Here is a 12,637-nt window from a genome sequence, read left to right on the forward strand (position 1 = left end):
TCCTTGTCCTGCAGGGGAAGAAAGTTGAGAAACACTGAAGCCTGCATTGATGTGGATGTTGAAAATGTTTCTAGTGAACTGATGATTTTGCTGAAGACATTTCCAGCCGTTGTTGAATATGTCATCTGTTTTCTTTCTACTTATAATAACACACAAGAGGAAAGACATAAGCTAAGGAAAGCACAAAAAGGGCATTACTGGTTGTGAAGATTTGCAGACGTCTGAATGGCAAATGATGCTAAAAAGTGAAGACATATCTTCCAAGCAAAGATGAATCCAGGACACTATCAGTGAAAGCATGATGTAAGATGAGGCCAAGGAAGTGACTGTAAAATTCTTTTAGAATTAGAATTTTGGGGAGACTAAAGGTGGTTCTTCAGGGTGCTACTCATTCAGTCCTCTAGGTATTAGTGGTGTGAGTCTCTCACAGACCCTCTCAATCAATCAAAAGCATTTCTAAGATGTTTAGGATATTGTCTTTCAGCAGAAGCCCAAAGTGGAGAATAGCTTATTTCAAACAGATTTCAGATGTGACTTTTATCTAACAAAATGGATCCAAATAAGGGTCATAAAATTTAAAAGAATTTTATCAGGTGATTTTATCTGCATAGACTGAAGGGGATGGAAACAGTACCATATACAGTTGTCTGTTTGTCCCCACAAATTCCACCAGCAGGAAGTCAGCTGAGAAAACCGGTTGCAAATGCAGGCTAATTAGCTGGGAAAAGGAAGAAGGTCTCAGAGGTTGGACCCAGGACCCGCAAGACAGATCCTGTAGCCATGGAGAATAACACCTGGGCAGGAGTAAGAATGAGCACTAAGCAGTGAGCTCCCAGTATTTTACCAGCTGGATTTCAGAACCGTTATTCCCAGTGGTTCCTGTGTTCCTCTCATTTCCTCCCTCCCTCCCTCCCACCCTTCCTTCCTTCCTTCCTTCCTTCCTTCCTTCCTTCCTTCCTTCCTTCCTTCCTTCCTTCTGGAAGTGCTGGTGGTAATTACGTATGCCTTCTCCATGGTATGTTATAGATGTATATGAGCAGATAACTCACCTCTTCAGTTCACAAGTTGAGAGAAACTACACTGGATGAGTCACACCAGCACCTGGGTACAGTTTAAAGAACAAGATGGTAGATTTGAGCTAATTGCCTGGGTCAGTCTTATGGAGGTCTTGGAAGTGGGTGAGTTATTTTGTATGTCTGAGTGACATGAAACACTGACACATCACAGAGGTCAAGCTGTGGTATATAGATCATGGCCCCCCAGTAATGTATGCTTCTTAGTATTTATATTCCAAGAGCAATTTCCTCCTACAGTGTCCCTGGGATGAGAGGGCAGAATTGATGGTATGTACTTTTGAGATTAGGTGGTGAGAGACACTGAAGATTCCATGTTGATCTCTCTCTCTCTCTCCCTGTCCCTGTCCCTGTCCCTCTCCCTCTCCCTCTCTCTCTCCCTTTCCCTCTCTCTCTCATCATTCTCTCTGGAGGAAGCTAGCCACTTAGCTGGGAGCTGTGCCATGGAGAGACCACATGGTGAGGGACAGAGGCCGCTTGCCCACAGTTACCTGAGAACACTAGAAGATCCTCCAGGCCCAGTCCAGCCCCAGACAACTGCACCCCTGAGTGGCACATGATTACAGCCTGGTGAGAGACCCTGAACCAGAACCCGCCAGCTAAGGTGCTCTTGGATTCCTGACCCAAAGACCTTTGAGATAGAAAATGTTTAAATCTCCATGTTTTAGGATAATTTATTACCCAGCATTGCATAACTAGCACATTTTGTGTTGCCCTAAGACTGACTCTAGAAGTTGTAATAAGGGCCCTGATCTATAGTCTAGGGTGCTGAGGAAGTCCATCTGTGGAAAAGGCTGAGTGCTACATGAGATGATGGTGATTCCCTCAATACTACCTATAAAAGTAGGAGCCCACATTGCAGCCACTTATCTATGCAACCATTAGGGAAGGGTCACTAGGAAGCCCTCTTCAGGGAGCAGAGATTGAGACCCCAGTGCTGAGCCAAGCTGATAGATGTTGAAGCTGCTAAGAGTACCTGTGTAGGAGATGCACTGGGGCACCTGAAGATACAAGTGGTCTTGGACCTCAGAGAGTGTCTGTTGGCCACATTTCTACTCTCCATGAGGCAGGAATATTAGTGAGTTACCACCATATTCTTAATGGATAACAAGCAAATAGATCGTTTTCATGCTTTCAGATTTATCCTCTTATAGAATTTACTCCTGACATCTCTGGGAGGTAAGAGATATATCCTAATATATTTTTAGTGAGGTTTTTTTGGTATAAGTTTAAACTTATAAAGGTTTTGCAAGAGCAGTATAAGAAGCTCCAGTATATTTTAATCCAGATTTACCTAATATTTCAATTTGTCACTTTTGTTTATCTATCTATCCACTGAGAGGGAATTTGAGACATTGTGCCCCTTCATCATTGAATAAATCGGTAGTATTATTAAAGAAAAAATTTATTACATGATAGCACAGTTGTAAAAACAATAATTTAATATTGATATAACACCATTATCTAATTTAGTTATTTACAATTCATGTTCAAATTTTATCAATTGTCCTACAAATTTCATTGTAGTCATTCCCTTTTTTCTACACATCCCCTTTAATTGATGTATCTTCTTAGTCTCTCTTAACCTCAATAGTTTCACAGCCTTCCTTTGGACTTATTGATCTCAATATTTGTTAAAATAAAATCAGTCATTTTGTAGAATATCCTCAACATGTTTTTTATATGTTTGTCTCATGATTAGAATCAAATCATGCACTTTTGGCAGGAATGACAGAGGTTATGTGCCATCAGTGCAATCTATCAGGAGATGTGTAATAATGTTCTGTCTCCACTTTGATGATGTTAACCCTTGACTACTGGGTTATGATGGTGACTGCCATGTTTCTCCAATGATATGGTGCCATTGTCATTTTTGTAATTAGTAAATAATCAGCAAGAGTTAACTTTAGATTATGTAAATAGCCTATCATCAAGTTTTAACCCAGTAAAATTTAGTGTTCACTGATGATGTAGCTTTGTTATCATTTCCATATTTTTTGTTCATTTTCTTATAAGACAAGGCTCTTTTTGTCATTTGTTTATCTATTTTAAATGACACACATCTATTTATATATCTATGTCTAGATACAAAACTATTTTATTAGTTTATAATAAAACTATTTTGTAATAATAATTATTTAATAATTTTTAACTTATTCAATTATAATTTCTCAGTATAATAATTCATTTTCATGCTCAAATTGTCTGGCTCTTGTATCCCTAGACACGCCCTCATGATTTTTGAGAACTTCATTATTTTTATGGCACAACAAGGTTTTCTGGTTCCATTTTATTTTTGCTTGGGAGCAAAATAATAATTTCTTACTAGATTCCTGGTGGGATTGGAAGTCTATAAAGAACTGTATAGACATCTTGAATTATATCCCCAGGTCCTTGGATCCTTGGTACAGTTAAAACAATAAGATATAAATTCCCTGCCCTGAGAATTCCCTGCCTTTGTAAGAAATAGCAGCTTTGAGATATCTCTACCTCAAATGACCAGCTTGTTAAGAGATAGCATTAGAGAGACATGGCTTGATTTGGACATGGACATTTATGTTGTTTCCAGTTGTCTGTAAATAGTTGCTCAAGCTTTGCCCTTTAATACCTCAAGGGCTCATGTTAACTGCCCTTCAAATTATTCCTGTGAGTCATGTTTTTCTGATGTCTGGTGAGTTATGAGAGTTTATTAACAAAAATGTTCTATATTAGCCAAGGTTTTCCAGAAAACTGGAACCAATTGGATTTAGACATAGATGCATAAATTTATGTGTACCTTTTCTAAGCTCCCTCTCCCTCCCCCTCCCGCCACCTCTCTCATGGAGTTGGCTCACATGGTTATGGAGACCAACAAGTATCTAGATCTGCAGTCAGCAAGCTAGAGACCCAGAGAGCTGATGGTGTAAGTTCGAGTCTAAAAGCTGACAGACTCAAGACCCAAGAAAAACTGATGTTTTCAGTTTGAGTCTGAAAAAACCTATATCCCAGCCATAAGGCAGTCAGGCAAGTAGATTTTCTCCTTATTCATGGGACGCTTAACCTTTTTGTTTTAGTTAGGGCTTCAACTAATTGGGTGAGGCCCACTCACTTTGGGGAGGGCCAAAAACTGTTACCAAGCCTAACAATTTAAATATTAATCTCATACAAAAATGCCCTCACAGAAAATACCCAGAATAATGTTTGACCAAATATCGGCATTCTGTAGCCCAGTCAAGTTAACACATAAAATTAAGCTCACAGCATTTCATCCCACCTGGTACAAAAGAAGTGCCATAGGACTTTCTGACAAAACACCTATTCCTCTCTTTTGTGAAAATGAGGCTGCAGTGGTCAAATGTCCTTTAAGGTGAAGAGGGCTTGGTTGGAAGGACATGCCTTGCCTGCATGTTCTCTTCTTTATCTTTCCTCCTCTCCTTCATTCCTTCCTTCCTTATAAAAAGAGTTATCTATCTATCATCTATCTATTTATAGAGACACACACACACACACACACACACACACACACAGAGAGAGAGAGAGAGAGAGAGAAAGAGGCAGAGACACAGGCAGAGGGAGAAGCAGGCTCCATGCAGGGAGCCTGACGTGGGACTCGATCCATGGTCTCCAGGATCATGCCCTGGGCTGCAGGTGGCGCTAAACCGCTGCGCCACGGGGGCTGCCCTCATTTATTTATTTTTAGCACATTACTTTAAAGTGATGCCTATCCCAGGGATATATGAATTTTTAAATGTATGGATGATTACAAGATAAAGATGACTGTTACAGGAATTTCAAACAATTGTGGTTGGCAAGGGAAGATCTTTTCCACAACAGGAAGGGTAATGTGTTGATTCCCTACAGCCATAGAATAATTCTATTGAGTATGTGTAAAATTGTCTCTGAGGTTTAATTTACTTGTGAGGTAGAATAAGAAAGTGGAACAAAAAAAAAAAAAAAAAGAAAGTGGAACAAAAGCCATCTCCCACCCTGAGTTTGCTTTCTAGTACACTAGAGATGGATGGAAAGGTTTGTTTTAAGGCACTCACAAGTGATGCTTCTATTCTGTTATTTGTAGGTGATTACATATACTCCATTTATTGTTGATGAAAAATATCATGCATGAAATGAATGAATCAAGTTAAAATAAATCAAGCAAAATGGAGCATGAGGATAATCCATTAAAAAAATCACACACACACATACACACACACACCTGTGGCTATATCACAAAGGCCATCCTCTCCCTTCAATCCTTGACTGAATTGGTGACAATCTTTCTGGTCTGTTCTAGAAATTGAACTCAAAGTTGAGTGAAGATGGTCAGTGACAGGGTGAGAAAACACTCTCTAATTTCAAAGAGGGATAAAGAGGGACATTAAAACAGTTTGAACTAATGGGTCTGGAAGCCCCAGACTTGGCTTTGCTTAGAACCATGGTTTTTAATATTTGGCATCCTGAGATGAAGAAGATGAAAAGACACAGCCTCTGTCTCCGAAGAGTCTGGGTTGGGCTGGAAAACAGGTCCTTTTAATGAAGTGTCTCACAGCTGATTCATGGAAGACATACCAACTCTATTCCTGTCCCTTGCCTGCAGTGTGCATGTTAGCATTTTAAAGGTCCTAAAAGTCCTGAATCAAGAACCCTGACTCCCTTTGCTTAATCCTGTGTCTTCTAAACTTACTGGACTGAGGACTATATCAGGTAATATCAGAGTCATGCCCTGGGATGCCTGGGTGGCTTGGCAGTTGAGCATCTGCCTTTGGCTCAAGTCATGATCTGGGGGTTCCAGAATCAAGTCCTGCATCAGGCTCTGGGCAGGGAGACTGTTTCTCCCTCTGCTTCTTCCTCTGCCAATGTCTATGGATCTCTTTGTGTGTCTCTCATGAATAAATAAATAAAATATTTAAAAAGCAAGCAAGCAAGTGAGCAAGCAAGCAAGCCATGGCCCTAGTGGGCTACCCAATTGCACTGAAATCTAGTGAAGGCTGTGTACAATCCAGGCCAAATCCTACTCAGAAGTCTTCCTACTACATACAAGGGTTGGCATGTCTGCAAAGATGCACTGACAGAGGACAAAGGAGAATGAGCAGAGCATGGGCTCTGAAGCCAGATTGCCTTTCTGCCATGTACTGCTGATGCGAAAGTTATAACTTTTCTGTGCCTCAGTTTCCTCATCTGTAAAGGGAATGTAATAACAATACATGTGTCTGTATGAATTAAACAATTTAATGCATGTAAAGCACTTAGAACAAGGTCTGGAACACAAGGAGTGCTCCAAAGCTATCACTGTATTCTAAGAATTCAGATTCCCTCATTGGCTCTGGCTGGAGTTAAACTGTAGACACTCTTTAAAGCAAGGGGCGAGTTTTTATTTATTTATGTTTTTAAAAAATATTTTATTTATTCATTCATGAGAGACAGAGACAGAGAGAGAGGCACAGGCAGAGGGAGAAGCAGGCCCCATGCGGGGTCTCCAGGATCCCGGGTCTCCAGAATCACACCCTGGGCTGAAGATGGCACTAAACCACTGAGCCACCAGGGCTGTCCTGTTTTTATTACTTCTTTAAGTGGAAATTGTGAGTTCACAAAATAATCCAGTTATAGCCACTGCTGCTTCTCTTCTTCTTTTTTTTTTGTGTATATTTTTTATTGGAGTTCGATTTGCCAACATGTAGTATAACACCCACTACTCATCCCATCAAGTGCCTCCCTCAGTGCCCGTCACCCAGTCACGCCAACCACCTCACCCACCTCCCCTTCCACTACCGTTTTTCGTTTACCAGAGTTAGGAGTCTCTCATGTTCTGTTACCCTCTGATATTTCCCACTCATTTTCTCTCCTTTCCCCTATAATCCCTTTCACTATTTTTTATATTCCCCAAATGAATGAAACCATATAATGCTTGTCCTTCTCCAATTGACTTACTTGACTCAGCATAATACCCTCTAGTTCTAGCCATGTTAAAGCAAATGGTGGGTATATGTCGTATCTCATGGCTGAGTAATATTCAATTGTATACATAGACCATGTCTTCTTTATCCATTCATCTTTTGATGGACACCGAGGCTCCTTCTGCAGTTTGGCTATTGTGGGCATTGCTGCTATAAACATTGGGGAGCAGGTATCTCAGTCTTTCTCTGCATCTGTATCTTTGGGATAAATCCCCAGCAGTGCAATTGCTGGGTCATAGGGTAGCTCTATTTTTCGCTCTTTGAGGAACCTCCACACAGTTTTCCAGAGTGGCTGCACCAGTTCACATTCCCACCAACAGTGCAAGAGGGTTTCCTTTCTCCACGTCCTCTCCAACATTTGTTGTTTCTTGTCTTGTTCATTTTCACCATTATCACTGGTGTGAGATGGTATCTCATTGTGGTTTTGATTTGTATTTCCCTGATGGCAAGTGATGCGCAGCATTTTCTCATGAGCTTGTTGGCCATTTGTATGCCTTCTTTGATGAAATTTATGTTCATGTCTTTTGCCCATTTCACGATTGGATTGTTTGTTTCTTTGCTGTTGAGTTGAATAAGTTCTTTATAGATCTTGGATACTAGCCTTTATCTGATATGCCATTTGCAAATAACTTCTCCCATTCTGCAGGTTGTCTTTTAGTTTTGTTGACTGTTTCTTTTGCTGTGCAGAAGCTTTTTTGTCTTGAAGTCCCAATAGTTCATTTTTCTTTTGTTTCCCTTGCCTTCATAGATGTATCTTGCAAGAGGTTGCTGTGCCAAGTTCAAAAAGGTGTGGCCTGTGTTCTCTAGGATTTTGATGGATTCTTTTCTCACATTTAGATCTTTCATCCATTCAACTCTATGGTCAACTAATATTTGACAAAGCAGGAAAGACTATCCACTGGAATAAGGACAATCTCTTCAATAAATGGTGCTGGGAAAATTGGACAGCCATGTGCAGAAGAATGAAACTAGACTATTCTTTTACACCATACACAAAGATAAACTCAAAATGGATGAAAGTTCTCATCTTCTTTTTGAACACAAGTTCTCTTTAATTTATCGGTGCGTACATTCATATGGGAAGTGTGAGCAGCAAGATTTTAAATAAAGTGCCATTTGCTGAGGTGGGGAAGATTGTGGATGAAGCAGATTTCTGGAGGACATCTTAGATAGTGGCTTTGGATATGTTTAGTTTGAGATGTCCTCTCCATATCAAGGTGAAGACAATGAGTAACGTCTCAGGAACTGTGAGCCAGGAATCTAGGGCTGAGGAAAGGAGAAGAGTTACAAGTTTAGAGTCATCAGTGAGTAAACAGTATTTAAAGCCAAGAGTCTGGAACATTTCTCCATGGTCAGTGAGTGGATGTAGAAGAGAAGACCAAAATCTGAGCCCCTGGAAACTTAAATATGTGGATGTCTAAGTTAAATTGATTGTGAAGGGAAATTTTTGGCTGTGAGGACAAAGTGAATTACAAGGGAGTTGAAGTTAGTCTTGAAGCCTGGGATTTCAGGAACATGAAAGCTACTGCACAATGCAATGATCCATACCAAGGAATCCTAGAAGTAGTTTATTGACTGGGATGAGTAAATGGCATTCCTTTGATGTCTAGGATCTTGGAGGTTCTACAAAGCTTCAGTTATGAGGTTATTGTCCATAGTTGCCAAGAGATGCCACCCTCCCAGATCAGATTCTCCCACAGCCACTCTAGGATCCACTTGCTAGTCAATATCTAGGTTCACTGCTTGTCAAGATCTTTGCTGCAGTGTAGAGGACACCATTGGTAGAGTTGATGGTTTCTCTGGTTAAAGAATGATAAATGTACATTATATGGAGGATTCAAACTTTCTTCTATATTATGTAAAATTATTCTCTATATTAGGGTGAGTAAAAGATATTTCAAGAACAAATAAGGTCTTAGCTAAGGTAAAATATAAATTAAACAAGTGATACTATTTTAAAGCACGGATCTTCTCAACTACAGTAGCTATTGCAGAAGTTCTTTGTTTGCTTTCCTAGTTCAAGAAAGATCTTAATCTTGAACCCTTTGAATCCCTGGCTTAGAGAATAAGATGGTCTAGACTCTGCACTTTAGGGAGACTATTGCCTGGATTTGTCTCCATTCCTCATTTCCTGCTCTCTGCCTGTGTGACCAATTATTTCTGCTTTGTGTCTGGGGAGAAACTTCCTGACCTGGAAGCTTGGGATTTTCATGCATAAATGAGATTTTCTTTAACTTCAAAATTCTGACATCTCATTTATCCATTTATCTATCTCTCCATGCAACCATCCATGCATTGGTCCATCCAATCTTCCAACCTCCCTCTATCAGCATTAGTTGTGCTTCTATTGAGTGTGATGAGTTCTGCTTGGTGGCTTACTGCTGCTCCTGTAGGGAGGTATATGAGTAGAGACACAATTATAATATAAAACTGTAGGTAGAAGACACACAGGTAGAGGGATAGAAGAAAGCTTTTGAAGGGAAGTATCAGCTAGGCCAGCTCAGTTGTTCTAACTACAGGTGATTTGCCTTCCAAGAGAGATTTGGCAATATCCAGAGACATTTGATTGTTCTGTTATAACTGGTAGGGTTATAATTGGTAGCTAGTGGATTGAGGCCGTATCTTATAATGCACATGACTGCCCTATGACAAAAAAAATTATCTGGCCCGGGATCCCTGGGTGGCGCAGCGGTTTGGCGCCTGCCTTTGGCCCAGGGCGCGATCCTGGAGACCCGGGATCGAATCCCACGTCGGGCTCCCGGTGCATGGAGCCTGCTTCTCCCTCTGCCTGTGTCTCTGCCTCTCTCTCTCTCTCACTGTGTGCCTATCATAAATAAATTAAAAAAAAATTAAAAAAAAAATTATCTGGCCCAACCAGCTTGTAGGTGGAGAACCCTATTCTAGAGTGATGAATGAACAGTTCTTCAGGGGGAGAAAGGGTAGAGTGGATGGGAAGTGTGTGCAATGTGTGCAGAGTGTGTGTTCATATGGCAGAAGCCACTGGGAGTGAAAAGATGAGGCTTCTTGAATCTCAAGATTCTCAACTGTCTTAAGGCAATTGAGAGATGTGAATATTTTAAATAGGTCAAAGATATGATCAGATTCATGTTTTCAAAATATGAACTTCTCTGGCAATGGTGTGAATGATGATTTGAAGCAAAGGGTGGAGAGTCCAGTGCTGGGAGTCATGAGGTGACAGGGGCACAGAGGATTTCTCCTGCATTGTGACCAGTGTGATCCTCATGGACCAGAAAATTGGTACACATTTAATCTTCTTATTTTTAAATATTTGACACATTTCCCTTTTAAAATATTTTAGCAATTCTTTTTCAATAATATTTTTATCCAAAAAAAAAATTGGCCAGATGAAATGACAAGGACTTTAATATGTTTTGTTTTGAGAAAATGTGTCTGATGGTAGTGGTCAGATTGAGGCCTGGACTCTACCTGCCATCACAAACATTTCTAGAATCACATTACAGCCAGAGATCACATTCATGATGGTGCCCCAGAATCCAGGAGCAGCTGGAAATGCACTCTAATATTTCCCATAGACAATAGAATTGTAGGCTAGCCCATTTTCCTGCCCTCAGCTCTGACTAACCAAATGAAAGATTTAATTGAACCTAAAGAAAAATCAATTTTCCCTTTTAATTTTAATTGGGTCTTTCAGCTGGCAAGAACACTGAAAAAATGAACTTTATTTCCTGTTTATAATATTATAGGGGAAATTAATGTAATTTAATAATAATCACTCTAGATAGCCCTGAAATTTCCCTTCTGAATTATTCACATAGGCAATGATGCCCCTTGGTGGCTACATTATAACATTAGTACCATGCTATAGGTGTTTTCATTTTTTGCCACTCCTTTGAAGCTACTTTTCTTTAAAATATTTACCTTGATTAAGTCAATCTTATCTATAATGGGGACTGTTGGGGATTAATTCTGTTGTTGCTGCCAATGCTGGGATTAAACAGCACCCCTCAACAGATTCATCTCATTTCTACTTTTAAAAATTAAAGAGCAATGGTAATGTGTTTCATCATAGAATTCCATTTGTACTCCAGCATGAAAGACAAATTTCTATCTAAGCTAATATTCTTTGCCCAGATGATTTTTCATGCTGCTATAAAATTGAGCAGGCTTCATAAACAAACATGTATCTGGCTTGCAAATGAGGTTGCTAGGGGAGTTAAATTGTAAATGATAGAAAAAGTTAATCTTCCTTTGGTTAAAAAAAATAATGAATCTCTGTAATTAAGGTGTTTCAATTTTTTTCTACCCAACTTAAAATTGGATTTTTATATGGAAAGATGGTACCGCTTGGGCATACATAAAAATTTATCAGAACTAGCTGTGTGAGACTTATCAAAAAAGATATTAAGCAGCACAGCAGTTATATGTACAAGCAGAGATATTCAGTGAAGTCCTCTTTGCAAATACCGTATAGCAAATAGCGTATGTGGCTTATAATTTATAACACACATCTTATTTTATTTAGATTATAACAATTTGAACCCTCCTTTCCAAATATTAAACAATTTCAGGCATGTTGTGGGTCATCACCTTTGTTTCTCCAGTAACAAATAATATAATGCTAAATTGAAGAATTCTATTTTATGACTTCCGTTCATATTATTGACTCCTGGAGCCAATTTGTGGCTGATAAATCTAACAAAAGAAGCTCCTTCAGGGTGCCTGTGGGGCTCAGTCAGTTAAGCATCTGCCGTTGACTCATGTCTTGATTCCAGGGTCCAGGGATCAAGCCCCAAATTGGGCTCCCTGCTTGGCGAGGAACCTGCTTGCTCTCCCTCTGCCACTCCCCTCCCCCCCACCCTGCTTGTGTATGTGCTCAATCTCTCTCTCTCTCTCTCTCAAATAAATAAATTTTTAAAGATCTTTTTAAAAAGCCCCTTTGAAGCGATGAGAGAGAAGAGGAAAAATGGCTGGCATCCCTGGTCTAGAAAGACCAGGAATATTGCTGTTATTCCACACGAGTAGTTGATCATATCTCTGCATTTTCTGTGTAAGAATCAAAGGGAAATGCCTTTCCTTGGCATCCAGATAGAAAAGCAAATTTCTAAGAGAAGTACCAAATTGGGGCATCTATACTTTGGAGTGGATTTTAGATGTAGTGGATACAGGAAGAAAAGCAACAGAATGGATGCTCTTAAGATATTCTATGCTTAAGTGCTGGAGAGTTTTCTTCAGGTTCTAACAGAATGAGGAAAGTTTTCATTTTTATTGTATTTCCCAGGATGTTAAAATGTGGCCCTTAAAGGCATTTTCCTACGTATTTGTATCAGAAGATAGAAGACAGATAAAAATAGGAAAACCCATTTCCAAAATTTGGGAAGAATTTCCACTAATATAAAGTAAGATTGAATGGATTAAGAACAGTTTTGGTTATCTGTTTGTGCTTTGCCTCAATGGACATACTTCTTGCCTACCCAGACTAAGGCATGCAGGTGCATTTTCTATGTTTCAGAGCCTGCTCTATCTCAGAAGCTGCAGAATTCAGCCAGTAGAAAGTAAAACAGAATGTCTTACTTGCATGAGTGCTTCTCTCAATATATCCACTCAGAAACTACAGCCACCCAGAAACAAAATGTGGTGGAATGGGCAAATTAG

General features: G+C 39.7%; 1 long non-coding RNA gene across 13 annotated transcripts in view; it reads left to right on the top strand.

Moving 5' to 3' along the window:
• The window catches only part of LOC121478588, a 109,437-nt gene that overhangs the window by 88,179 nt on the left and 8,621 nt on the right, over positions 1–12,637 (top strand). For 3 of the 13 annotated variants that reach the window (XR_005984522.1, XR_005984533.1, XR_005984524.1), the window contains one exon: positions 1,491–3,113. The exons of 4 other annotated variants lie outside the window; for them this stretch is intronic. This is a non-coding gene — a long non-coding RNA (uncharacterized LOC121478588). Of the gene's footprint in view, positions 1–1,486; positions 3,114–7,751; positions 7,811–12,637 lie in introns of those variants that run through there. 6 more of the 13 variants (XR_005984523.1, XR_005984535.1, XR_005984527.1 and 3 more) reach the window with 5 other exon arrangements.

This window comes from Vulpes lagopus, chromosome 19 (assembly GCF_018345385.1).
Source record: "Vulpes lagopus strain Blue_001 chromosome 19, ASM1834538v1, whole genome shotgun sequence".
In the NCBI taxonomy this organism is placed as follows: Eukaryota; Metazoa; Chordata; class Mammalia; order Carnivora; family Canidae; genus Vulpes; species Vulpes lagopus.